A 25,565-nucleotide genomic window follows, 5' to 3' on the forward strand; every position below is an offset into this window, starting at 1 on the left:
TATCAACTCATGTGAAACAGCTCTAGTCCCTCTTTTTCCTAAATCCCATAAATAACAATAATCAACAGGCTGCTCACCATTTTTAACTGCTTGCAAAACAGTACGTTTAATTTGCATGCCTTTGTCTGAACATTCCAGTGTGATCCCTAATTGTGTCATCAAGTCCCTAGCTAACAAATTAACTGGACATCAATTGGAAAACAAAAATGAATGTCTCGGATAACGCTGGCACTCTTCGTCTACAACCGACAGAGGGGTTGTAAATCGCTCTGTAGTCTGTCCTCCACTAGCCCCTACCGTAATTATAGTTCTACCACTCAATTTCGGAAGCAGATCCCATTCCTGGGCTCTAAGGACAGAATATCCAGCTCCAGAATCAACCAAAAATTCTGTTTACCATTAATTGTAAGAAACATCGTGGGTTTAACTTGGTACTCTACGTTTTCTCTAAATGCTTGTACATTAAGTGTCTGCATAACATCAATATATGCAGGGTCATGTAATGGATTGATCTCACCGGTAGATGTGTCCTGTCCTGCCCCCTCCGAGCGTCAAAACCCCTCCTCCTTGTAGCTTTCGTTTCTCCGAGTTCCCTTGGATTGTTCACTGTAAATCCACTGGAATTAAAATTGTCTCTATTATTTTGTCCATCTTCCCTTGTGTCTTTTTCAGGACAATCGCGTACCCAATGTTCAATCGAGCCACACCGATGGCAGCCTTTGTCATAGGTGTATCGGTTAGCAGACCCTCGTCCTCTGCCTCTAGTCTGTGTTCGTTCTCTCGCTGTACCCCGTCCTCGGCCTCTTTGGTCGTAGCCGCTGTAAAAACCTAGTTGGGCCATCTGTAATTTTGTTTCACGTTTCCCTTTATCGGTTTGTCTCCACACAGTGCTCCTTTACATGTTTCTGTAATGTTGGGAGCAGTCCCGCAAACAGTCTCATCTTACACTGTTGTTCCCAGGGAGAATCATTACCTCCATCTGGCTTGCGGCCCATTCCACTGTGAATTTCGAATTCTTTCTCAAATCTATTACGATAGTGTGATGGAAATTCCATGTATCGACACTCTTAAAGGAGTAAGAAACAGAGACAAAGTTCTCTTGGCACAATTTCACATGTTTATTAAATAATTTGCAAATGAGAAAGACGCGTCAAACGCTTACATACATAATCATCTCTAACTCCAGTCTCTAACTCCATACATGAACAATCCGTATTTATTACATAGAAAAGGGGTGTGGTAAGATGCTGCCATCTGTCTTGTCACAAGAGTTTACCCAAAGGGCAGGCTGTCCCCCCACTTTATCCTTCTCAACTCCTGAGGACACACAATGTCTGGATAGTCAACAGAGACACTAAAGGGTTCTCCGAGTACCCCTCTAATACACCCGTGCTGGTCAAGGATGTCTCCTATTCAAACACCAGACCCATCTCGGCATCTTTAACTAGTAACTCATTCATACATGTATAGGACGACAAAGGCAGGAGGACATGGCCCAAATACCTAATAATCCTCTGATATTATACAGACGTGTGTCACAATCAAAGTACAGATTTACATATCAGCCAATGGAAAGACAGACATTTCTCAAATGCACCTTAGTTCAAAATTTCCATAACAGATAGGGAGAAGAAGTTACAGACTGTTTCTGATTGCAGTCAGAAATGTTCTCCCAGTTCATCCTTCTCAGGAAAAAAGCACCTATCCGTCCACACAGCGCCATGATTATCAACCTGTATTGAGAACCAACGGCCCAATTATACTGGCCATTATGCACGGGCCAGTCTCCTTTCACCCTACCCCACCGTAACTGTAATGCTTTCATCATTACCATTTCTACTTCAACTATATTTGGTTTATATTGGTCAAGCATCTGGAGGAAAACACGATTGAATTCCTCTCCACCTTCTTTCTCCGGGTTGGGCAGCGAACCGGCTACGTCTTTCAGGTCGGCAGGAGACCATGGGCGGTAGACGAAAAGAGTTGGGGGCGTGTCGCCTTCACCTCCTGCAGCTGGATTCGCAACACCTGTTAATAGACCCGTCGACCCGTAAGTGAGATAATATAACTGCAGATTTAAAATGTGCCCTAACACATCCAATGGCCTTTCCCAACTGTAATGTGCTCTTACCTCCAAATTCAATTTCCACGGGCAACCTGTACTGATCATGCACGAGTCTCAGCTCCAGCCAGGCACTCCTTCTCAACCCCTCAAAGGATAGCCTTTTTAAGGGGATAATGGAATTTCCAGAAAATCTCTCTCTGGCCATGCACGGTTAACCTGTTTGGAAAAAGACTCAAACCGAGCAGGATTAGGATCCCGGACGAGCACCCCAAATGTGATGGCAATTTCTAAAGTCCAAACGATTTACGACAATGGTAGTAGGTAAGACAGAGGAAAACCCAAAGCACAATAAACAGTTTTATTCTTGCAAGGAGAGAATACACAGGTTACAAAGTAACAATTAATAATCTCTAAAGTAACACAGAACAAGCATCCACATTTAAAGGAGGAAAAAGGGGTGTGGTAATATGTGTGTCAATAAAACACATTCACATGGTAAACCCTTTTCAACCTTTTAGGAGCCACAATGTCTGGACACCCAAGGATAGACCCTAAAAGGGTTATACAGATTTACTCATTTACGAGTAACTAATCCACTGGTGCCGGTCAAGGATGCTGGTCAAGGATGCCTCCCCAGACAAACACCAGACCCCACTCTACCTACATTCCTTTACTTATCTAAACATGGGAACACAGTCCTTTAATCAGTAAGAATACATCAGTGTAAGAAAGTTCCCATGACAGCAGGCGACACAACTCCTCGATGCTGTCCTCCTGTTGCTGTAAACGGTGGAGTAGCTCCGCTGGATCCATATGTTAGGGTGAGGTATTCTATAATCAATGGGTTTATAGGGGCATAAACTAGACACAGGTGGAGGCACAGGTGCTCAGAATGAGGGTGATTGGGATCTGATGACTGGGGTGCGTTCGTGTGCCGTGGAGTTTGGGGTGCGTTCGTGAGAGGTGGAGCGCGGAAGCGGGTCTACGCCGGCGGAGGACGTCACAAGTTCACTGGTGAAACCATATTGTGTTTGTTCTAGTTCATTATTATTATTAGGGTTTCGGCTGTTCACTGGTGAAACCCTAATGTGTTTTTTTCGGTTCATTATTTTTAGGGTTTCAGGAGTTCCCTGGTGAAATCGTTAGTTACCAGGAATGTAACTCCAGTTATATGAGTGGAGCGGAGCCCCCTAGAGGGGCTTTAGCTCCTAGTGGTTTACCCTGGCTACGTGGTTTACCCTGGCTACCGCGGCCGTACTGAAAACTCATTATGCAAGATGCGTCAGCCAATCAGGGCACGCCTGCCCCTATATAAGACCCGTGAGCTTAGAGAACGCCCTCCCGAGATTATTCAGCATAACTCGTGAGATGGCAGGGCAACAGGTCTAGGGGGCTCCGCTCCACTCATATAACCGGAGTTACATTCCCAGTAACTAATGTTATATGTCATGGAGTTCCACCCCCTAGAGGGGCTTTAGCTCCTAGTGGTTGACAGCGGAGCGAGCAAGCCAAAAATGTACTCCCTGCCGGAACACCAGTAAGCTGACAGGGTCCAGTAAAAACCGACCCCAAAAACCCCAAGACGAAAACATCCTTGACAGCTGACAAGGTCAGAAAGGGATGATTAAATGCGTAATGATGGAATCCCCCTAGTGTAAGCCCATGAAACATATAGGGTAATGATGGGTAACGCCTGAGGCTAACCTACACCAAATGCATTGGTAGACAGTGACAATACCCTGAGCCAACAAGCCACAGAGCAATCACTGATAAGGAGAGGATAGAATCAAGGCAAAGCATGTAATTCCTTAACAAGTTCAGAGATCTCGGGCAGCAGCACCGAGGACCGAATGAACAAAGGAAGACAAAGACACATCTAGTAAATAAAAACGCACAAATGCCGAAGGCGATGACCACGACGCCACGGCGCAAATGTCATCCACTCAGACGCCCCATAGGCCAAAGTGATACAGTCACAAAGCCTGTGAGATAGACGCTGCTTGGAAAGCGGATGACCCAACCGGGAATCTGAATAGTAGGGGTGTAACGATCCATCTACTACATCGATGTAGCAATTTATATTCCTATGATCCAACTACATCGATCTGTGCTCAGCAAGTTGGCCTTCCGGACGATATATTTCGATCTAACATTCTTTTAAAATGTAATCAATCGATTGTATCGATACTAGGAAATAACCCATTGGATTTAAGCACGTCAGACTTCATAGGAATGTTTTTTCTTAGCACTTTTAATGATAAAGGCGATAAACGTTACTCGATTCAGTCTGCCTATCCGTGACGTCATCGCCCCGGGCCAGCAGCAGCGCAAAGACAAAAAAAAAGCATGGCAGATGGCAGAGGAGAAGCCGACGAGCGAGAAATTATCAAGCCACCATTGCGGTCCAGTGTGTGGAAAGTGTTGGTTGCACTTCATTTTTCATATTAATAATGTATTTGTATTATTTCTATGTTGAAAAACAACAGCAAAAGTAGCAGGTAAACCTACTGTTAATTCAACCTGAAGAGATGTTGGTTGCACTTTATTTTTGATATTAATATAGTAGTGTTTTTATGTTGAAAAACAACAGCAAAAGTAGCAGGTAAACCTACTGTTGAAATGTTGGTTGCACTTACTGTACTTTTATTGAAAATGTATTGAATATAGAAAATGAGAGCAGAACATTGTAAATTTCTGTTAATTCAACCTAAAGTGTTGGTTGCACTTTACTCAAAAAAAATGTGAATGCATTTGCCATTAATTGTTGTTTACTTGTTTGTTTATATGCATAATTAATTGATACCTGATTCCCTTACAAGAAACAACAGGAATCTAGGAAACTTCACCTGCACTGTCCAGTATCCAGGTATTTCAGTCAAACGGGTTGAATTTTTGGCTGAAAAGATACTGAATCGATTTCAAGTCACTGAATCGTTTTGGATCGTTCTAAATGAACCATTATCGGCCTTGAATCGTATCGACAACCATGAATCGTGATACGAATCGAATCGTGTTTAAAATGATTTGTTACACCCCTACTGAATAGCAAACAAACAGCTGGGGAGTCAGTCTGATAGACCTGGTGCGCTCTACGTAGAGGGCGAGAGTGCGCACCGGGCACAGACAGTGAAGCCTCTTGTCCTCCGGACGTGCGGAGGAGGGAAGAAGGCCTGTAGGTCGATAGTCCTCGACAAAAAATAACTGGTGATAACTTTAGGTATGAAGCAAGGATTAGCTCTCTGATAGCCAGGCACCTGGGGCACACCGAGAGCGCGCAGAGATCACTCACTCACTCAGCAGAGCACAGAGCGATAAGCAGGGCCGTCTTAAGGGAGAGCAACTTGAGAGAACACTGCTGTAAGGGCTCGAATGGGGGTTCACAGACAGCGCCCAGCACCTTAGCAAGGTCCCATTGAGGAGCACCCAGTCTAGCCGCCGGGCGCAGACGGCGCGTACGCAAAAGGAAAACCGTGTTTCCAGCAAAATCCTCGTGACATGCAGAGATGATCGAAGGAGACCAACCCATATCAAAAAGATACTGCAGAAATGACAGAATCTCCTCCACAGGACAACACAAAGGATCCGAGGACCTCTGCGTACACCGCGACACATATTCCAGCGAGAGGAATACAATTTGGACGTAGACGCTGCCCTAGCGCCCTGGATGTTGTGCACGACGGCAGCAGAAAACCTCTGTTCATAAGCCTGTCCCGCTCAGGGGCCAGACCCTGAGAGTAATGGAGGGTGTAGAATCGAGCCCTCCGCTTGGGACAGTGCATCCTGCCTGAGTGGAACCGACCATGGACGGTCTGCCAGCAACTGGATCATCTCCGGATACCAGATAGCTGCAGGGCGATCGGGTGTCACCAGGATGACCCGAAGCCCTTCCGCTTTGATCCGAGCCAGCAGACGCGCTACGCAGCGCTGCGGAGGAAACGCGTACAGGAGGCCCTGAGGCCAGGGGTGGTGTCTAGAGGGGGGCAATCCGTCCGGGCCAATTCCTGGGACGATGCTAGAATCAGGAGGTCGTCTAGATAGGCCAGAATCCTGATGCCCTCTCTGCGTAGGGGCTCCATCGCCGCCTCCAGATATTTGGAGTAGGTGCGTGGGGACAGAGCATAGCCGAATGGAATCCTCATATACTCGTAAACCTTGCCCTGAAAGGCAAATCGGAAAAACGGGACATGGAAGTAAGCATCCTTGAGGTTTATGCTCGAACAAAATCCCCCGGCAGGAAGGCTTCTAGCAGGCGACTAGTGGTTAGCATACGGAATGGTTGTTTGGCTACGTGCGCATTCAGATTGCACAAATCCAAAATCAGCCTCACTCCTCCCGTCCTCTTGGGAACCAGGAAGTAACAGAAGTAAAAGCCGTCCTGCCTGAGATCCTCCAGGACCTCAGAGATCACTCCTTTGCACAGCTATTCCGTCACCTCTGACAGTAGAGCGGACGCACTGTCAGGTGATGACATCACCGTCTCCACTATCCCAGAGAAGGGGGATGGAGCAGAGCGAAACTGGACCAGATAACCCAGCCTGATCGTTCGGTCGAGCAAGGCTGACATAGTACAATGCTGACGCCACTCCCAATAACGCTCTAAGAGAGGAAGAGCAAGGAGTTGGGGGGCATTGGTCAGGAAAAGTTTGAATTCCCTCTCTGTCCTTACTGTCACCGACCTCGACCCGAGAGGAAGACACACGGCCCAAGGAGGACAGGGAGAGAAAGGGATGAGAAAAAACAGGAGAAAAATCAGGTGCCGCCTTGGGAGGTGAACCCGGGTCCACCGATTGAGAGCTGATGGCAGGGCGGGCTTCTTCCCGGACCAGGAAGGCAGGAAATGCACGGCCAGCTCGGGTTCTAAAGGAGGTGTGGTCGAGCTGATGGGAGCCAGCCTACCGTAGACCCTGGTGAAGGTGGCGTAGGATTTGACAGGAGCTCTGGCAGATGCTGGAGCGGACCAGGAACCCTCGGCGAAGGCTTTAAAACCCTGGACTTCAGGTGCAGGGGAGTCCACCGGTTTCACACGCTCCGCCCAGGAGCCGAAGGACATGTCTGAAGGCTCCTTTGGCGCAGGCAGGGGAGGCAGAGGCAGCTGGATGCAAAGAGCTGTCCTCTCACAAACTCCACGCAGAGAGGGGGCGGGTGGAGAGAAGCAGCAGAGGAGAGGTCATCCTCCATCTCTCCCCGGAGAGAGGAGGGGGGGGGGGGGGGTCTCTGAGACCCTCACAAGCGTGGGCCGGTCCCAGGCAGGAAACACACAAACGATGGGAGTCCTGATCTGGAGACAGGTCGGCGCAACAGCAAGCGGCGGCGAAAAATGTATTCATGTTGAGACGTCAATCAAAAGAACGTCAACAGCAGAAATTCTCAGGCTGAAGTAGAGTAATCTGGTGACTGTGGGGGCCATTCCAGTACAGTGAACTCATTGTCATGTTCAAGAAACCAATTTGAAATTATTCGAGCTTTGTGACATGGTGCATTATCCTGCTGGAAGTAGCCATCAGAGGATGGGTACATGGTGGTCCTAAAGGGATGGACATGGTCAGAAACAATGCTCAGGTAGGCCATGGCATTTAAACGATGCCCAATTGGCACTAAGGGGCCTAAAATGTGCCAAGAAAACATCCCCCACACCATTACACCACCACCACCAGCCTGAACAGTGGTAACAAGGCATGATGGATCCAGGTTCTCATTCTGTTTACGCCAAATTCTGACTCTACCATCTGAATGTCTCAACAGAAATCGAGACTCATCAGACCAGGCAACATTCTTCCAGTCTTCAACTGTCCAATTTTGGTGAGCTCATGCAAATTGTAGCCTCTTTTTCCTATTTGTAGTGTAGATGAGTGGTACCCAGTGGGGTGTTCTGCTGTTGTAGCCCATCCGCCTCAAGGTTGTGCGTGTTGTGGCTTCACAAATGCTTTGCTGCATACCTCGGTTGTAACGAGTGGTTATTTCAGTCAAAGTTGCTCTTCTATCAGCTTGAATCAGTCGGCCCATTCTCCACTGACCTCTAGCATCAACAAGGCATTTTCGCCCATAGGACTGCCGCATACTGGATGTTTTTCCCTTTTCACACCATTCTTTGTAAAGCCTAGAAATGGTTGTGCGTGAAAATCCCAGTAACTGAGCAGATTGTGAAATACTCAGACCGGCCCGTCTGCCACCAACAACCATGCCACGCTCAAAATTGCTTAAATCACCTTTCTTTCCCATTCTGACATTCAGTTTGGAGTTCAGGAGATTGTCTTGACCAGGACCACACCCCTAAATGCATTGAAGCAACTGCCATTTGATTGGTTGATTAGATAATTGCATTAATGAGAAATTGAACAGGTGTTCCTAATAATCCTTTAGGTGAGTGTATGCCTGCCATGGTCAGTGTTTGTTGCAGTACTTCTACCAGGTAATATGAGGTGAAGAATTGTGACATGTTAGAGAAACACCAATCAACCATTACATTATAACCACCTGCCTAATATCGTGTATGTCCCCCCATCCACATGAATGGCAGGACCCAAGGTTTCCCAGCAGAACATTGCCCAAAGCATCACACTACCTCTGCTGGCTTGCCTTCTTCCCATAGTGCATCCTGGTGCCATATGTTCTCCGGGTAAGTGATTCATCAAACCAGGCCACCTTTTCCATTGCTCCACGGTCCAGTTCAGATGCTCATGTGCCCATTGTAGGTGCTTTTTGCAGTGGACAGGGGTCAGCATGAGCACCCTGACTGGTCTGCGGCTACGCAGCCTCATTGACAACAAATTGTGATGCACTGTGTGTTCTGACACCTTTCTATCAGTACCAGCATTAACTTTTACAGAAATTTGAGCTACAGTAGCTCATCTGTTGGATCGAACCAGAAGGGCTAGCCTTTGCTTCCCACATGCATCAATGAGCATTGGCTACCCATGACTGTCGCCGGTTCACCGCTTTTCCTTCCTTGGACCACTTTTGGATAGATCATAATTTGGCTCTTGTCAAAGTCGCTAAGATCTTTACGCTCGCCCATTTTTCCTACTTCTAACACATCAAATTTGAAGACAGAATGTTCACTTGCTGCCTAATATATCCCACCCACTGACAGGTGCTATGATAAGATAATCAGTGTGATTCACTTCAACTGTCAGTGGTCATAATGTTATGGCTGATCAGTGTATTTCACCCACTGAGACCCTTTGTAATGTCTAGCATCACACAAACTAAAAGTTAAATCATGCCTCACCTTTCACAAACACAAGCTATTATTATCTTTGTTGCTACTGGAACTGAACTTTTCTAACGGGAAAGGCTTTGTTGTGTAGTGGGTGGCAGGACCCATACATTTCACACAATATATTCACTAGAGTAGTTCACTTCGATAACTGACACAAGACCAGCACGTTGTGTGAGAGCCTTCCCATAAACCTATCCTCTGTGAACATTGTTATGGCAGAGATGACCAGGACTGCTCCATCTGATTCCCTAACGTTCTATGTGTGTGTAACAGATTTTGACCCGAAACATTCATGTTGTCACTATGGTCATAATATCTACACATCATTAAGCCAAACATTGTCTAGAAAAGTATTGGTCAATTTTGTCCATCATAGCAAATAGAGATACATTTTCAAATTCTATCTGAAACATTCTATCAAACATCTCTCTTACAATATTGGCATTGGTAGCTAGAACCACCAAGAAATCTACCACTAGCCTACCTGGGTAATATAGCTAGCTAACATTATTTAAGGTTAGAAAACAAGTTTAGACTTACTGGGAACTTTAGCTAGATAGATAGCTAGGGTAACGTAGTTCTCTTTAGGTTTGCTAGGTTGTCTGAATAACATTTAAAAAATTACGTACCGTTTGAGTGGCGGAGCTTGAACCATCTTCAATCTCTGAAGAATATTTCTGCATTATACAGACCATCTCAGCCCCAGGGCTATTCACATTAGTTTGGTTGTTTGTGGCTGTTGTTTCAAATGTTCCTGGTGCGACATGACGTGTCAATACTTCTATGACTTGGAGAAGATGATGTGCGTGCGTTCGCTTTATGTAGTAGTAATAGGAGTTATACACCGGTATTGAAATTGAAAACCCCATTTAGACATCCATCAATACCATACACCACGCGAATGTCGAGGCTGCGGCTGTGCAAAGAGTTAATGTGACTCAATAGTTTTTTCAGAGACAATGCCACAAAAATGTAGCATATGAAACAACGCCACATCATCTTAGAATGGTGAATTTCTACCAGTTTTTGAATGACTGACCGTCTCAGCATCACTACACCCAGCTAACTTAATGAAAGTGAGTTCATAGTTTTTAAATAGGAGTGGGGGGCGATGTAAGTTCACTTTTAGTTGTCTTGTATTTCCAGAATAATTGAAATGCAATGCATAATAATGTACTAATTGTGAGGTTTTCTCATCACTCCCGGTCCAACTCCTCCCCGCCACGCTCCGCACCTGCCACCGTTTCACTTCCCAACACGGATGAACGCACCCAACACTCCAGATCCCAATCACCGGAATACTGAACACCTGTGCCCTGTTAACCCCTCTATTTAGCCCGTGCTCTACCTCCCCTCCAGTGTGAGGTATTGTTCTCATTGGACCTGCCAAGCCCTTCTATCGCGCGCTCTCATTGCCTTGTTGATTCCCAGCCTGTTGTGTCTCTACCCTCCTGTCCTGTCCTGTCCCGTCCCGTCCCGTCATCTCCTTGTTACAGAACCCTGCGTCTTGACCTGTTCGCCTGCCCCGTAGCGTCTCTCCCCGCCTAACCCTGCCTGTGTTGTTGCCCGTACGGACTGCCTTCCCGGAATACCGACCTCCCTGCCTGCCCCTGGATACTCTTACCGTCTCTCCCAGCCTGTGCTGTAGCCTCCACGGATTGATCACCCGGCTTCCTGACCTGCTTGCCTGCTTCTGGGTTTCTCGTCCCTGCCCATCCCTGCCTGTGCTTTCGCCTTCGAGGACTGATCTTCTGGTTACCGACTCTCTGCCTGTCTTTATCGTTATTGTGCTAGCCTACTCCCTTGTGTGACGAACAATAAATCTACAATTGCACTTCTGCAATTGGACCCACACTACTCTGGTCCTGGTGTTCACTACACTAATAAAAGCAAAATGTTTGCATATTAATCTTTCAAAATAAGAAACTAGGCGTTTTTAATTGATTTAAAAATGTATGCATGTCATAACCCCCTTTTTTATTTTTTTAAAATAGTAGCTACCCATTATGTCATGTGGGGTAGAGTAGCCCGAAGAAATCGCTCCAAGTATGTCAGTGTGTCAACTGCCAGGATAAATCCATCGAAAGAAGGTATGTTAGCCAACAAACAAAACGCGCAATATCTTGACTAAGACTTGGAAATATTCACTGTAAAAATATTTTGATAGTTGACATCGTATAAGTTTTCAATGTTATTCTTGTTTCAATGTACAATTATTGTGTTCACTTTTTTAGACAAACATTGATAGCACGTGCCACAATAATCTGAGCTAAAGTGAACTAGCTAGGTCAGCTAACATGGACAAATTGGACGTTGCTGTGTCAATTGTTAGAGGTTATATGTGCAAATATTATTTAAAAACTTAGTTAATGCACTAAACTGGTCAGCACTAGTTAGCTATTTTGAAGGAAGCAACAGCCTTTTATAGTATCATTAAATTTGATGGGTTCTAAGGCACTAATTCGTCTTGCCACGTGTGTCTTCCTGTTTGTTCAATGACAGCTGCAAATATCAGTTAGGGAATGATGGGCACAATAACCAGTTCTCAATGTCAAGGATCCTTCCTTGACATTGAAAAACAGCTCCTGTCTCGTGAAGAATTGCGGGATCTTTTCCCAGGCCCAGAAAACTTATTTCGGAGCGGTCTGGCTTGCCTGTCATGGTGTTTCGGATGAGGCACAGGTAAATTACATTTATATTTTAGCAGCTGCACTTTGCGCTATCAACTGTTACAGACACCATTGATGTATTCAAGTCAATTACAGGCACCATGAAGTGGAGGTGTGTAATGCTATTTGCTTGATTACCAGAGTATACTACTACCTGGGTTACTGTGTGCAAACTCCTGCAATTACATTTTTGTCTAATTCTCCATTACAATAGTCTGTTTTTGACTGTTTTAATGTTTATGTAACATTAAACAGACTAAATATTGCAGCTGATTTTGAATAAGCTTAGACTGAAAAGAGAACAATTGAATTTTTCGACAAAGAACTGTCACTTTTAATACAAACCAAGTTTCATGAGAATGAGTGCATTGGAGCTTATTTTGTCCATTCACTTGTGTTTCTGAAATTGAATTTGTCAGTTCCAAAATGCATGTCTCTGTGGATTTAGCTTAAGACATTCATGTTGTCATGACACCAAATTAAACCTGGTTGTGAATATTGTAACATTTAATGCGTTTGTAATGTTCCAGTTTTGAGATTGTTGAAAAAGTATTTCTAAAAATAAATACTGATTTAGAGATTCATTGATATGTGTTCAGTTAGTTGATGCAAGAGATTTAACCTGAAACAGACTGCATAGTTATACGTCAGCAGAGCTGTCAATGCTGCATTGATGTATGTGTGTTGGCACAGTAAAAATGAAATGTTGCTTTTACCAGTAGTTTATTACTTTTATTTTATTTTACTGTTATTTATTTTACAGGGATCTGGCACGGAAGACTCACAACCTATGGGCAGTCCTATGTCTATTAATAACTCACCCAGCCACAGACATTGAGTCCTGTAAAAAGATGTCCTGCAAAGAACACACCCCCTGAAAAGGTTGTGAAGTTATCCTTCCCAGAATACATATTGCACACCGACACCGAACTTGAGCAAGTCCGAAAACAATACTTTGAGTTGGCAAAGAAAGGTGAAGACAGCAATTGCCAAATGTCGAAGGACCTCAGATGCCGGCTCATATGTAACACCATGAGCAGTATGATCGCAATCCTGAAGGCAACAGGGGATAGAGAATTGGACAGATACCCGTCAAAACCAGAAATTACAGCTATGGGAAGGAGAATTGTACTGTATTTCCCCATGCTGCAGGACCAAAGCCTGCACAACAAGAAAACATGGGTATGTGTTGAAATGCATCCAGTTGATGACCAGTGTTTCACATTTGGAATTTTAGTATAGCTTTTGATTATTTATTGAAATGTCTTGTCACAGGTTACTGTGTACGTACAGCTTTACAAACATTTGCAAAATCTGAGATCCCCCCACAAAAGACCATTCCAGATGGGAGACATTCAAAGAGGCGCCATATTAAACAGCCAAGTGACACGGATGAATTTGATTCAAATGACTCAACAATAATTTTAGATCGCTCATCAGAAAAGAGTAGAACACCAGAATCTGGCATTAATGAACAAGGTGAGTTGAACAAGTTTTTGTATTAAGTGTCAGTCAATGTGATATTCTATAACATTCTGCAGAAGGCAACCTTTTCTACTTCCAATAATCACTTAATCATATCAATTAATGTCATGTATTTCATTATGGATTTTTGTGTCTTACAGCTTACACCCCTGCAGACATCGACTGTCCAGACACCGACAGTCCAGCAACCATGGCCAAGCACTACATGACCCTACAGGCTTTGTGTAAACAAAAGAAACCAAATCCAGAGTCTCTCTCCCAGCTGCTGGATTTGGAATTTGCAGCAAGAAGAGCATTCATTGATACGGATTCCATTCACGAGGAGGACAGACACAAATGCATTTTAAATGCATTTCCTTGTTTCAGCGACATTGAACATGTAAGTCATTATTGACTGGGCATAATAGAAAAACATGGTGCCATACATACATATTTCCTCTACATAAGTGATGCATTCAAATATGTATTTGTATATTGGATATATCATAGGTGATGGGGAGCTTCGACGCATTTTGGACAAGGATAACAGCCACTAAATTGATGAAGGAAAATGGGATGACTTCTGCCAGAAGGTGCAGTTTTTTGGCATAGGGAAAAGATGCTGAAACCCCCAATGGGAATGGACAAAGGTAAGCAATGATGTTTTGATATTACTGATCAGGGTCAGGGTGGACATTAGGGCATGTTAATTGTCAAGTTAATGTGCTATTGTCTTGTCTATGATGGCTATCCCATTATTTGTTGAATGTTTCTTTTTAAGGCAGTATGTCTGATGTAGAGCGTTGATCAGATTTTACCTTGTTGATTTTATCTAAGTGTAAAAATAATGAATCTTTTCCTCAACAGTTGAACAGGCTGTCGAGATCCTACGTGTGCTACCATCACTGTTCCCCTCTACATCTGCCCCTCCCAAGAGGCAACAAGATGTGATGGAGGCTCTGGTGCATGTCCTCGAGGTGAGCTATGTAAAACGTTGGAGGTTAACTTTTTGAATTTCTAAATTGATAAAAGCAATTGTGTTGAAAAATATAGCTGAAGTTGCTGCTTCTAACAGCTCCCAATGTGTTTCCTATTCACATATGTTCTAAGCCTTCAAACACACCCAAAACATTTGTTTGCAAACAGGATTTTCACTGGTAAGATGTGGGTAGTTGTCACAGTATGTAAATAAAAATGTAAGTTTTCACTGTTTTGGAAGGCTTAGAACGTATGTGAACAGGAAATGCAATGTGTTAAAAGCAGGAGCTTCAGCTCTAACTTCCTCAGTGCTGCACCTTTCATCAGGATTTTGTATTGGAAAGTTATATTTGATTGTAAACCTTCCAAAAGAGCTTAGGTTTAAATACTGAAATTATCCTTTAAACAAGAGTGAATTATCTTGATAGAAGGATCTGTTATGTGTTTAAGGAAAAAGATGACCCCAATGTCTTCAAAGAAGCGCCATCTCTCCTGTCCAGTCCTGATTATGAGTTCGTCCAACTACCTCCTGGCTGTAGGAGATGTGCCGAAAACTATGTTCCCAAAAGACAAGGTTACAGAGGGTGCTTTATATCTTATGGCCTACTATTATGCCCTACACATTACGTATATGGGCTGAAATATGTGCCACCAGAAACTGAATTTGAATCATTTATATTTGAATTGCTAAATTAGAATAATTGCATTGAAAAACTGAATTTGAATCACATAATTTGAAATTGTATTGTTTAATTTGAATAATTGCATTGAAAAACTGAATCTGAATTGTATAATTTGAAATTTAATTTATTCGTTTGGATCCGAAGTCCAATAAAATGTGATCCTCACTGAAAATTAAACTCTCTATATATCTTCACATTCACTTCTCACAATTCAGATTCAGTTCTCAAATTCAATTTCAAGTTACTGAGACAGACATCCGGGTAGTTGGAGGATGAAGGAATTGGGTTAACATATACGAACTGGATTTGACAAAAAATGAAATAAAAGACTGCACAAATATCTTATCTATTACTATTTGAGTCTGAATGTACAGGTGCTGGTCATAAAATTAGAATATAATCAAAAAGTTGATTTATTTCAGTAATTCCATTCCAAAAGTGAAACTTGTATGTTTACATTCATTCCACACAGACTGATCTATTTCAAGTGTTTATTTCTTTTAATTTTGATGATTATAACTGACAACTTATGAAAACCCCAAATTCAGTATCTCAGAAAATTTGAATATTGTGAAAAGGTTTAATTAACTCAAAACAGAGGGCGAAGGGAAGGAAAAGATGTGGTAGAAAAAAGTGTACAAGCAATAGGGATAACCGCACCCTGGAGAGGATTGTGAAACAAAACCCATTCAAAAGACTCACAAAGAGTGGACTGCAGCTGGAGTCAGTGCTTCAAGAACCACCACGCACAGACGTATGCAAGACATGGGTTTCAGCTGTCGCATTCCTTGTGTCAAGCCACTCTTTAACAAAACGTCAGAAGCATCTCGCCTGGGCTAAAGACAAAAAGGACTGGACTGCTGCTGAGTGGTCCAAATTTATGTTCTCTGATGAAAGTACATTTTGCATTTCCTTTGGAAATCAAGGTCCCAGAGTCTGGAGGAAGAGAGGAGAGGCACAGAATCCACGTTGCTTGAAGTCCAGTGTAAAGTTTCCACAGTCCGTGATGGTTTGGGGTGCCAAGTCATCTGCTGGTGTTGGTCCACTGTGTTTTCTGAGGTCCAAGGTCAACGCAGCCATCTACCAGGAAGTTTTAGAGCACCTCGTGCTTCCTGCTGCTGACCAACTTTATGGAGATGCAGATTTCATTTTCCAACAGAACTTGGCACCTGCACACAGTGCCAAAGCTACCAGTACCTGGTTTAAGGACCATGGTATCCCTGTTCTTATTTGGCCAGCAAACTCGCCTGACCTTAACCCTATAGAAAATCTATGGGGTATTGTGAAGAGAAAGATGCGATATGCCAGACCCAACAATGCAGAAGAGCTGAAAGCCACTATCAGAGCAACCTGGGCTCTCATAACACCTGAGCAGTGCCACAGACTGATCGACGCCATGCCACGACGCATTGCTGCAGTAATTCAGGCAAAAGGAGCCCCAACTAAGTATTGAGTGCTGTACATGCTCATACTTTTCATATTCATACTTTTCAGTTGGCCAACATTTCTAAAAATCCTTTTTTGTATTGGTCTTAAGTAATATTCTAATTTTCAGAGATACTGAATTTGGGATTTTCATTAGTTGTCGGTTATAATCATCAAAATTAAAAGAAATAAACACTTGAAATATAGTCTGTGTGGAATGAATGCATACATTATGCAAGTTTCACTTTTTGAATGGAATTACTGAAATAAACGTTTTGATGATAATCTAATTTTATGACCAGCACCTGTATATGCATATTTGAAACTGCAACATTTCACTTAAACCTGATGAAATGCCTGCCCTAGATGGAAGGCCTCTGTCATCACTTGTTTGAACTCAGAAGTTTGCATGTGCTTAACAGGCAGGAGGATTGAATTACTACATGCAGCGACTGTTGGGTGGCAAACTGTATGTGAACCATACAGGATGTCACAGGTGTGATTGAACTGCACAAAGCCTGAAGTTTTCTTCTGGTAAGACAGGAATGTGGCCCTGTCCTGTGAGCCACTGGAGAAACGTGCTGGGGGACAGGTGACCTGGATAGTCTACTGTGTCACCCGCCTCTGGATGTTCACCTTTTCAGAGACAGAAAGCAAACAATCATGTTAAATATTTGGTTTACCTGTACCAGCAAAGAGGTACATAAGTACTTAAAATGATAATGAAATCTACATGGAAACTGAATTACCAAATAAAAAATTACAAAGTGGGATGTTTTCCATAGTCCAAAGAAAATGTATTGCAAAAAGTTATTCAAGTAAATGGCTAGCTATATCAATATAAAACAACATTAATACAACAGGCACTATATTTATAGACCACAATACCATATGCACTATTAGATTTAATGTAAACATGACTGTTTTTACACTAAGTTGACCAAGTATGATGTTATTATATAGTGGCAAGCACGGTTTTATAGCTACTAGCCCATATTTACTGTAGCGCTAGCTAGATAATGCTCTCAACAAAATAATGAAAGCACTACTGGATTGCTAGTTATAAAAACCATCCCTTTTTATTTTCCCTGCAAATACGGAGAACAGCCAGCTTTCTTTCAAAGAATAAATGTGCTATTTTTGTGTTCAAGTCAACCGGAATTAGCTATGCATTCAATTCAAATGAGTAGGGCTAGTGCTATGGTGTAATTGCCCAGAAGTTTCTGGCCTTACATTATCCTAACACCTGCCAAACACAGCGACACAGACACGCTTACTACTCTCCCTCCCTCCCAAGTTTAGCAATTCAAATTCAAATATAAATTATTCAAATTCAGTTTCTGGTGGCACATATTTCAGCCCATATACGTACCCCAAGTGTGTAGCCACTTTGCTTTCCGACAAACTGAGGTCCTTTTGGACACAATCCATGAGCAAGACCTCACATTATTTTACAAGAAGCACATGGCTGATTGGAAAGCTTTTATTGGCCAATAGACCCAATGGTCCGAAGTGTACAATAGGAGATTTTGCTCTCTCTGTTTGAGATTCTATTTTAGGCTACTAAAATCCACTGTCATTGCTATTGATTCATGGTTAGAATTTTGCAAAGCTAGTCCAACGTTAATGTTAGGTCATAACTCTTAATTTGAAGGGTTACAATAATAAGCACTTTGTTGCTGTATACTGTAAGGGACACATTATTCAGATGTCAGTGTCTGACCTTAATTTGGCATGTCCTGCTATGTTTTTCATTTTGTACAACAGTTCTATACACACTGAGCCAAAACATTGGGTAAAATACCTATGCCTGTGCAAAATTATATTTCTTTTAAAACACTGAGATTTCTGCCCATGGTAGTGGTGAAAGTATGGTTGGAGGGAAGGAGTGGTTAAGGATGCTGTGAAGAAGTCTCAATGTAATGCTTTGTCAAAACTGTATGTTTACTTCTGCATTCCACAGAGCAAAAACTTTTTAAAGGCATTGTATATGTTTCCCAAGAATTTTATGCAGAGAAAATAAAGCATTTGCATAATGCAAGACTTGTTTTCAGTTTTTCAGTCTTTTAATTAGGTGATTTATCTTAACTCTAGAACAATATCACTAATGTAGAGCATCCAATAAGTTAAATATACTTTAAATTAAGAGGATGACATGAACAAAAAATCTACTTTTGAGCATTAGACTTACGAGACACACCACTTCCTAATTCTAATGAAATGAAGCTCAAAATAAAGCTCAGGTATGAAATACCTTGTATTCATATTTTTTTTCACTTATTTTTGTAGTATAATTTTTTGCAGTGTACATGAACAGTCTGTATTTATTACAGTTAACAGGGGTGTGGTAAGTTGCTGACCTAGCTCAATAGAACACATTCCAGATCCCCCTCTCCTACTTCCTAAGGAACTAAGGACAGATACCCTTATTGGTCTAGGCAGTGGAACAGATTGCCAAAGTACCATTGTGATTTATACAGACGTGTGTCACAACTGTGGAAGATGGAAAATGTTTGCGATTTATACAAATAAGAACTTCTCAAAGTCTGGTATAACTGTTTATTATTTCAAGTTTAATTACGTGGCACCACGGGAACAACCGGCACAATACTGACAGAGAATGAGTACAGAGACTTGCAAAGTAGCATCATGACAGATTATTCTGATTATGCATTTCAAGTTTCAAGCTTATATTCTCTTCCAACAGTACAGATGACGGAATTAGCATTTGCAGAATGTACATACAAGGCATAGTAGCCACTATGAGGTAGTCTAAAAATGCAAGGTTGCACAAATAGCTCCAGTAGACAGAGAATCATACAATGTCGGTTGCCCAGACAACCCGGTCAAAGACTGAGATATAACAATCTGGACTGTTACTATATGGGGACTTAAGTTGACAATGCTCTTCCCAATAAGAAATAGAGCTCTGTTCACCTGTAGGATGTAAGTAATAATAACCCCCTGCTGTTCAAGAGCTTCCTCCTACTTATGGCACGTTTTTTGGCAAGTTTCTCTTACTGCTAAAAGTTGCCAAGGCCCCGCTCAGCCGACATTCCATTCAGCACTGCCTCTGAACACAAGACACTGGCCTTATAAGTTGGAGACAGAGAGAGAGACTAGCTTGTCAGCATATGTGTAATTGATCAAGCATACAGAGTACAAATCCCTTCTAATAAGATAATGAATAACAATAAAATGATTTTCAGAGTTATAACAATAAAAGATCAGAGTTAAATACCACGTAATAGAAAGAAATTTCTCAAATGTACCTTAGTTAAAAATTTCCATAACACCACACCAGCCCAGGACCGCCACATCCAGCATCTTCTCCTCCAAGATTGTCTGAGACCAGTCATTCAGACAGCTGCCGCAACAGTTGGTTTGCATAACCGAAGAATTTCTGCACAAACTGTCAGAAACCGTCTCAGGCAAGCTGACCTGCATGCTCCTCGTCCTCATCGGGGTCTCGACCTGACTGCAGTTCGTCATCGTAACCGACTTGAGTGGGCAAATGCTTACATTCGATGGCATCTGGCACTTTGAAGAGGTGTTCTCTTCATGGATGAATCCCGGTTTTCACTGTACCGGGCAGATGGAAGACAGCGTGTATGGCGTCATGTGGGTGAGCGGTTTGCGGATGTGAACGTTGTGGATCGAGTGGCCCATGGTGGCGGTGGGGTTATGGTATGGGCAGGCGTGTGTTATGGACAACGAACAAAGTTGCATTTTATTGATGGCATTTTGAATGCACAGAGATACCGTAACAAGATCCTGAGGCCCATTTTTGTGCCATTCATCTACGAACATAGCCTCATGTTGCATGATAATGCATGGCCCCATGTTGCAATTCCTGGAAGCTGAAAACATCCCAGTTCTTGCTTGGCCAGCATATTCACCAGACATGTCACCCATTGAGCACATTTGGGATGCTCTGGATTGGCATATACCATAGCGTGTTCCAGGTCCTGCCAATATCCAGCATCTTCACTCAGCCAATGAAGGGGAGTGGACCAACATTCCACAGGCCACAATCAACAACCTGATCAACCCAATGCGAAGGAGATGTGCTGCACTGCCTGAGTCAAATGGTGGTCACACTGATTTTCGGACCACCCCCTGGACATTTTTGAGTGGCCTTTTATTGTGGCCACCCTAAGGCACACCTGTGCAATAATCATGCTGTCTAATCAGCATTTTGATATGCCACACCTGTGAGGTGGATGGATTATATCAGCAAAGGAGAAGTGCTCACTAACACAGATTTAGGCAGACTGGTGAACAATATTTGAGAGAAATAGGCCTTTTGTGTACGTAGAGAAAGTCTTAGATCTTTGAGTTCAGCTCATGATAAATGGAAGCAAAAACAAAAGTGTTGCGTTTATAATTTTGTTCAGTGTAATTTGGTTATTTATTAAATGTTTTACTCAATTATCAAAGTGTCATACCCTGCAACAAGTAATGGTTGACTACTATTAGGAAAACGGTTCGGAAATGAATACCGCAGAGATGACCGCTGTGGCGAACCAATTTTCATCTAGGACTAATTTCTATGGTGGGCTGGCATGTGACGACTACATAGTGGACTAGTCCGAGATGTTGCATCAATGATGATCGTTAATACACACCCGAGGAATGACCCCGGGGAGCACTGCCTGGCTATTTACATAACGGACAATGGCATTGGAAGGTTTTATGAGAGTTTTGGAAACCCAGATTTTCGGGTTTATTGATCTCTGTGTTGTAGATCTTTTCGCTCAGGTTGGATGGATCATCGCTCTGGCCGCCTCCACAACAATTTAGAGAAACTGAGAAACTGCAATTTAGAGAAACTTTTTCAAGAAACTGAGCTTGAAAAAAACAGCGTTGGCCTGAGATGAAATACCTACAGTAACACTTGTTTCTTTGTGTGTCCAAATGTTTGGTTGCTTACTATTTTTTGTTTCTTCATTTATCCTCAAGTTCAGATGTTTTGTGCTTCTTCGCATATCAACAGTTGAACAGGTATGGTAACATGCTTATTCCTTGTAACTTTTATCAACTGATACATAACGTTAGTTAAATCTTTTTTCTTTGTGTAACGTTATCCACATCATGTGGATAACGTTACTCTTGGCAGTAAATTTAGCTAGACTAGCTAAACTGCACTTGTTACAATTCCGTTACTGAGGTGTCTTCATGTATCCACATTGTTCTTAGCTAGCCTTTGTGTTTCTTATGTACCCTGTTTTTTAAACCTCTTTTCTAAACATTGCTTTCAAGTGATGACGTTTTCTGTAGTTTTGTTCCCGGAGGAGGATGACTGTGTGGCAGTAGTTCCACACCTGTGGCTCAAAGGGGGACTTTGCTACTGGCCACTACACAGCATCACCAGCTGGAAGTCCTTCAGCCGCGACAAGTTTGCAAGAACTTGTTCACCACTTGAAGACACCTGGGAGGCTGTCCCTTATAAGCTCCTCAAGCATGCATGTGAATTAGAAAACGTAATAACAATTTAACCCCACCAAGCTATTTAAAACTTGGAAAATATGTTTTGCAGGGTAAATGCTTATAAAACCTTAACTTTTCCTAGACACGTGAGAGACCGGACATGTGTATCACCAGAGGAGCGAAAATCGTTCCAGCGTGGGCCCCTACCACCCCAAGGACACACATCTACACCACAACACCCTGTGGATTGCAGCCCTGGAGGTATGTGAATTACATGTTGATCTTGTAATTGCTGCAATGTTTACTTAGTTTCACCATATTTATCTGTTCACCAACTTTTATGTTTATTTTTAGGACAGAGCAAGCACAGTACTCCAAGGCACCAGAGAGGTACCCCACGCCACCATGTAGAGGACTGCTACATAGGTAAGTGTGGGTTCATTCACTTAACCCAGATGCTTAACTTGTTGCTTCCAATTTTATTTGTCAATTTCAATGTATTTTTAAGGGCAAGAAGGCAGGGGGAGGTAGGGGGAAGTTTTACCTCTGCACATGAAGGTAAGAATGAATATGTACACTGCGATTTGAGTTCTGATTGTAAAATAACCAGATATTTCTGACTGAATAATTAACTGTCTGTCTTAACCATCAGAACATTTGGAGAAGATGAAGCAGCTGACTGAAGAGAAGGTGGAGCTGAGGGCACAGCTGGCTCTACAATCGGGTAAAAACAAGACTATAGTTGCGCTAGCATGTTGTTTTCTTGAAACATTTCATTTGACTTGAATGTCAGACCATTTAAGTACAATATCTGATTACTGATTACAGGAGCCATAAGGAAGAATCCTTCAAATTGGGATGCCACTGATGAGGCTGTCTAGAACCAGGTCCCCAGGTACCAGAAAGGGGCAGCTGACCATTCAGGTGTGAGAAGGCGTTGCGGCTGTACAAGGGACCTGCCGTGAATATGAATGACATCTCCAGCACAACCAACATTGCTGCTAAGCTACAGTACTCAAATTGTTTGTGTTTTTTTTTTAACTGCTGCTATGTACAGTGTTATACACTCACCTAAAGCATTATTAGGAACACCTGTTAAATTTCTCATGACTGCAATTATCTAATCAACCAATCACATGGCAGTTGCTTCAATGCATTTAGGGGTGTGGTCCTGGTCAAGACAATCTCCTGAACTCCAAACTGAATGGGAAAGAAAGGTGATTTAAGCAATTTTGAGCGTGGCATGGTTGTTGGTGCCAGACGGGCCGGTCTGAGTATTTCACAATCTGCTCAGTTACTGGGATTTTCACGCACAACCATTTCTAGGCTTTACAAAGAATGGTGTGAAAAGGGAAAAACATCCCGTATGCGGCAGTCCTGTGGGCGAAAATGCTAGAGGTCAGAGGAGAATGGGCCGACTGATTCAAGCTGATAGAAGAGCAACTTTGACTGAAATAACCACTCGTTACAACCGAAGTATGCAGCAAAGCATTTGTGAAGCCACAACACGCACAACCTTGAGGTGGATGGGCTACAACAGCAGAAGACCCCACCGGGTACCACTCATCTCCACTACAAATAGGAAAAAAAGGCTACAATTTGCACGAGCTCATCAAAATTGGACAGTTGAAGACTGGAAGAATGTTGCCTGGTCTGATGAGTCTGGATGTCTGTTGAGACATTCAGATGGTAGAGTCAGAATTTTGTGTAAACAGAATGAGAACATGGATCCATCATGCCTTGTTACCACTGTGCAGGCTGGTGGTGGTGGTGTAATGGTGTGGGGGATGTTTTCTTGGTACACTTTAGGCCCCTTAGTGACAATTGGGCATTGTTTAAATGCCACGGCCTACCTGAGCATTGTTTCTGACCATGTCCATCCCTTTATGACCACCATGTACCCATCCTCTCATGGCTACTTCCAGCAGGATAATGCACCATGTCAAAAAGCTCAAATCATTTTAAATTGGTTTCTTGAACATGACAATGAGTTCACTGCACTGAAATGGCCCCCACAGTCACCAGATCTCAACCCAATAGAGCATCTTTGGGATGTGGTGGAACGGGAGCTTTGTGGCCTGGATGTGCATCCCACAAATCTCCATCAACTGCAAGATGCTATCCTATCAATATGGGCCAACATTTATAAAGAATGCTTTCAGCACCTTGTTGAATCAATGCCACGTAGAATTAGGGCAGTTCTGAAGCCGAAAGGGGGTCAAACACAGTATTAGTATGGTGTTCCTAATAATCCTTTAGGTGAGTGTACACCTTTGCCAATTGACCAGATCATTGACTGTATTTTCTATTCTGTTTCTTACAATTAGTAAGAACCAATTGCCTCCCGGTATAAGTTTTTTTTAGGGACATACCAAGTTTCTCCAGAGGCCATGCATTTCCAAGATGGCTCAGAAAGTTTCTTCCACAGCTGCTGCATCCTCAGATCATTCCAGCTTGTTTGCAACCCACTGAAATGAGTCTTTGTGAAGGAAGAGGAATAATTGTACATAATCTGCAATAGAGGTTCTGTAACACCATTTAAAGTAATGTGATGTTTTAGCTTTCATATCAAACAATGATTATAAAGCATATAGTAATTGCTACAACATCACACTGACCTCTCAGGTGCAGCTGCGAGCCATTATTGGACAGAAAGGGAGAAACATTGTATTTTGGAAAACCTGGACAGATCAACAGGGGGACATCATAAAGCAGAGAAGGCAGAACCAGAGAAAGGTATGTTTATTTTCAAACCTTTGATTTGCAGAAAAAAATTGTACTACAACAAAATGTTTTCCATTTCAGAAATAATTGTGTTGTGTGAAAGTATGACTCATAAATAGGTGGTGGACTAAACAACTAAACCACCACATGGAATATGACAGTTACTTTCAACTAACTAAATCACAAACGCAGCTGCAGAGGTCACATTAGGGTGACTGCCAATTGGCCGTACATATGTATCAGCTATAAAAGAGGCCTGACAATTTGCACTTTGATAGGAGCTAGAATTTATTGCAAATTAATATGGTCTGAAGAGTCATCATTCACCTTACTTCCTGCATCCGAACAGGTTAACGTTTGGAGAAAACCAAATGATGTCTTCACCCAACAATGTCTGCTGCCAACTGCTAAACATGATGTGTGAGTCGTAATTTATGGGCAGCCATCTTGTGGGAAGCATTGGATCTGATTATTGCTTTGCGTGGGTTTTATAATGGCCAAGAAATGAGCCCATTTTAAGGGACCCGATGCAGCATGACAATGCCCCCATAAACACTGCTAAACTAGAGCCCAAGCGATATAAGATTTTTGTACCTGGGACCGATTCAGATTTTTTAGTAGAACTATTTACCGATACTGATTATATCAGGCAATCTTTCTATTAATTTAGCTAAAAATATATAATGTTCGGTATGGATTGTGCTTAAAACCAGCCAACAAAGATACTCAGAATGTAGATGTCTTGAATTAAAACAAATAATTTATTAAATGACATTTGTTTTTGTCCATGCTTTGTTACTCTGTAACAACTTCAACCATACAATGGAATGATTTGAATTATAAAAATTAAACAAAGTATTTCTGCTCTCAAATCTCTGCATACCTTTACAGTCATTAGTACTGCCACT

This window comes from Esox lucius, chromosome 12 (genome assembly GCF_011004845.1).
Source record: "Esox lucius isolate fEsoLuc1 chromosome 12, fEsoLuc1.pri, whole genome shotgun sequence".
NCBI lineage: Eukaryota > Metazoa > Chordata > Actinopteri > Esociformes > Esocidae > Esox > Esox lucius.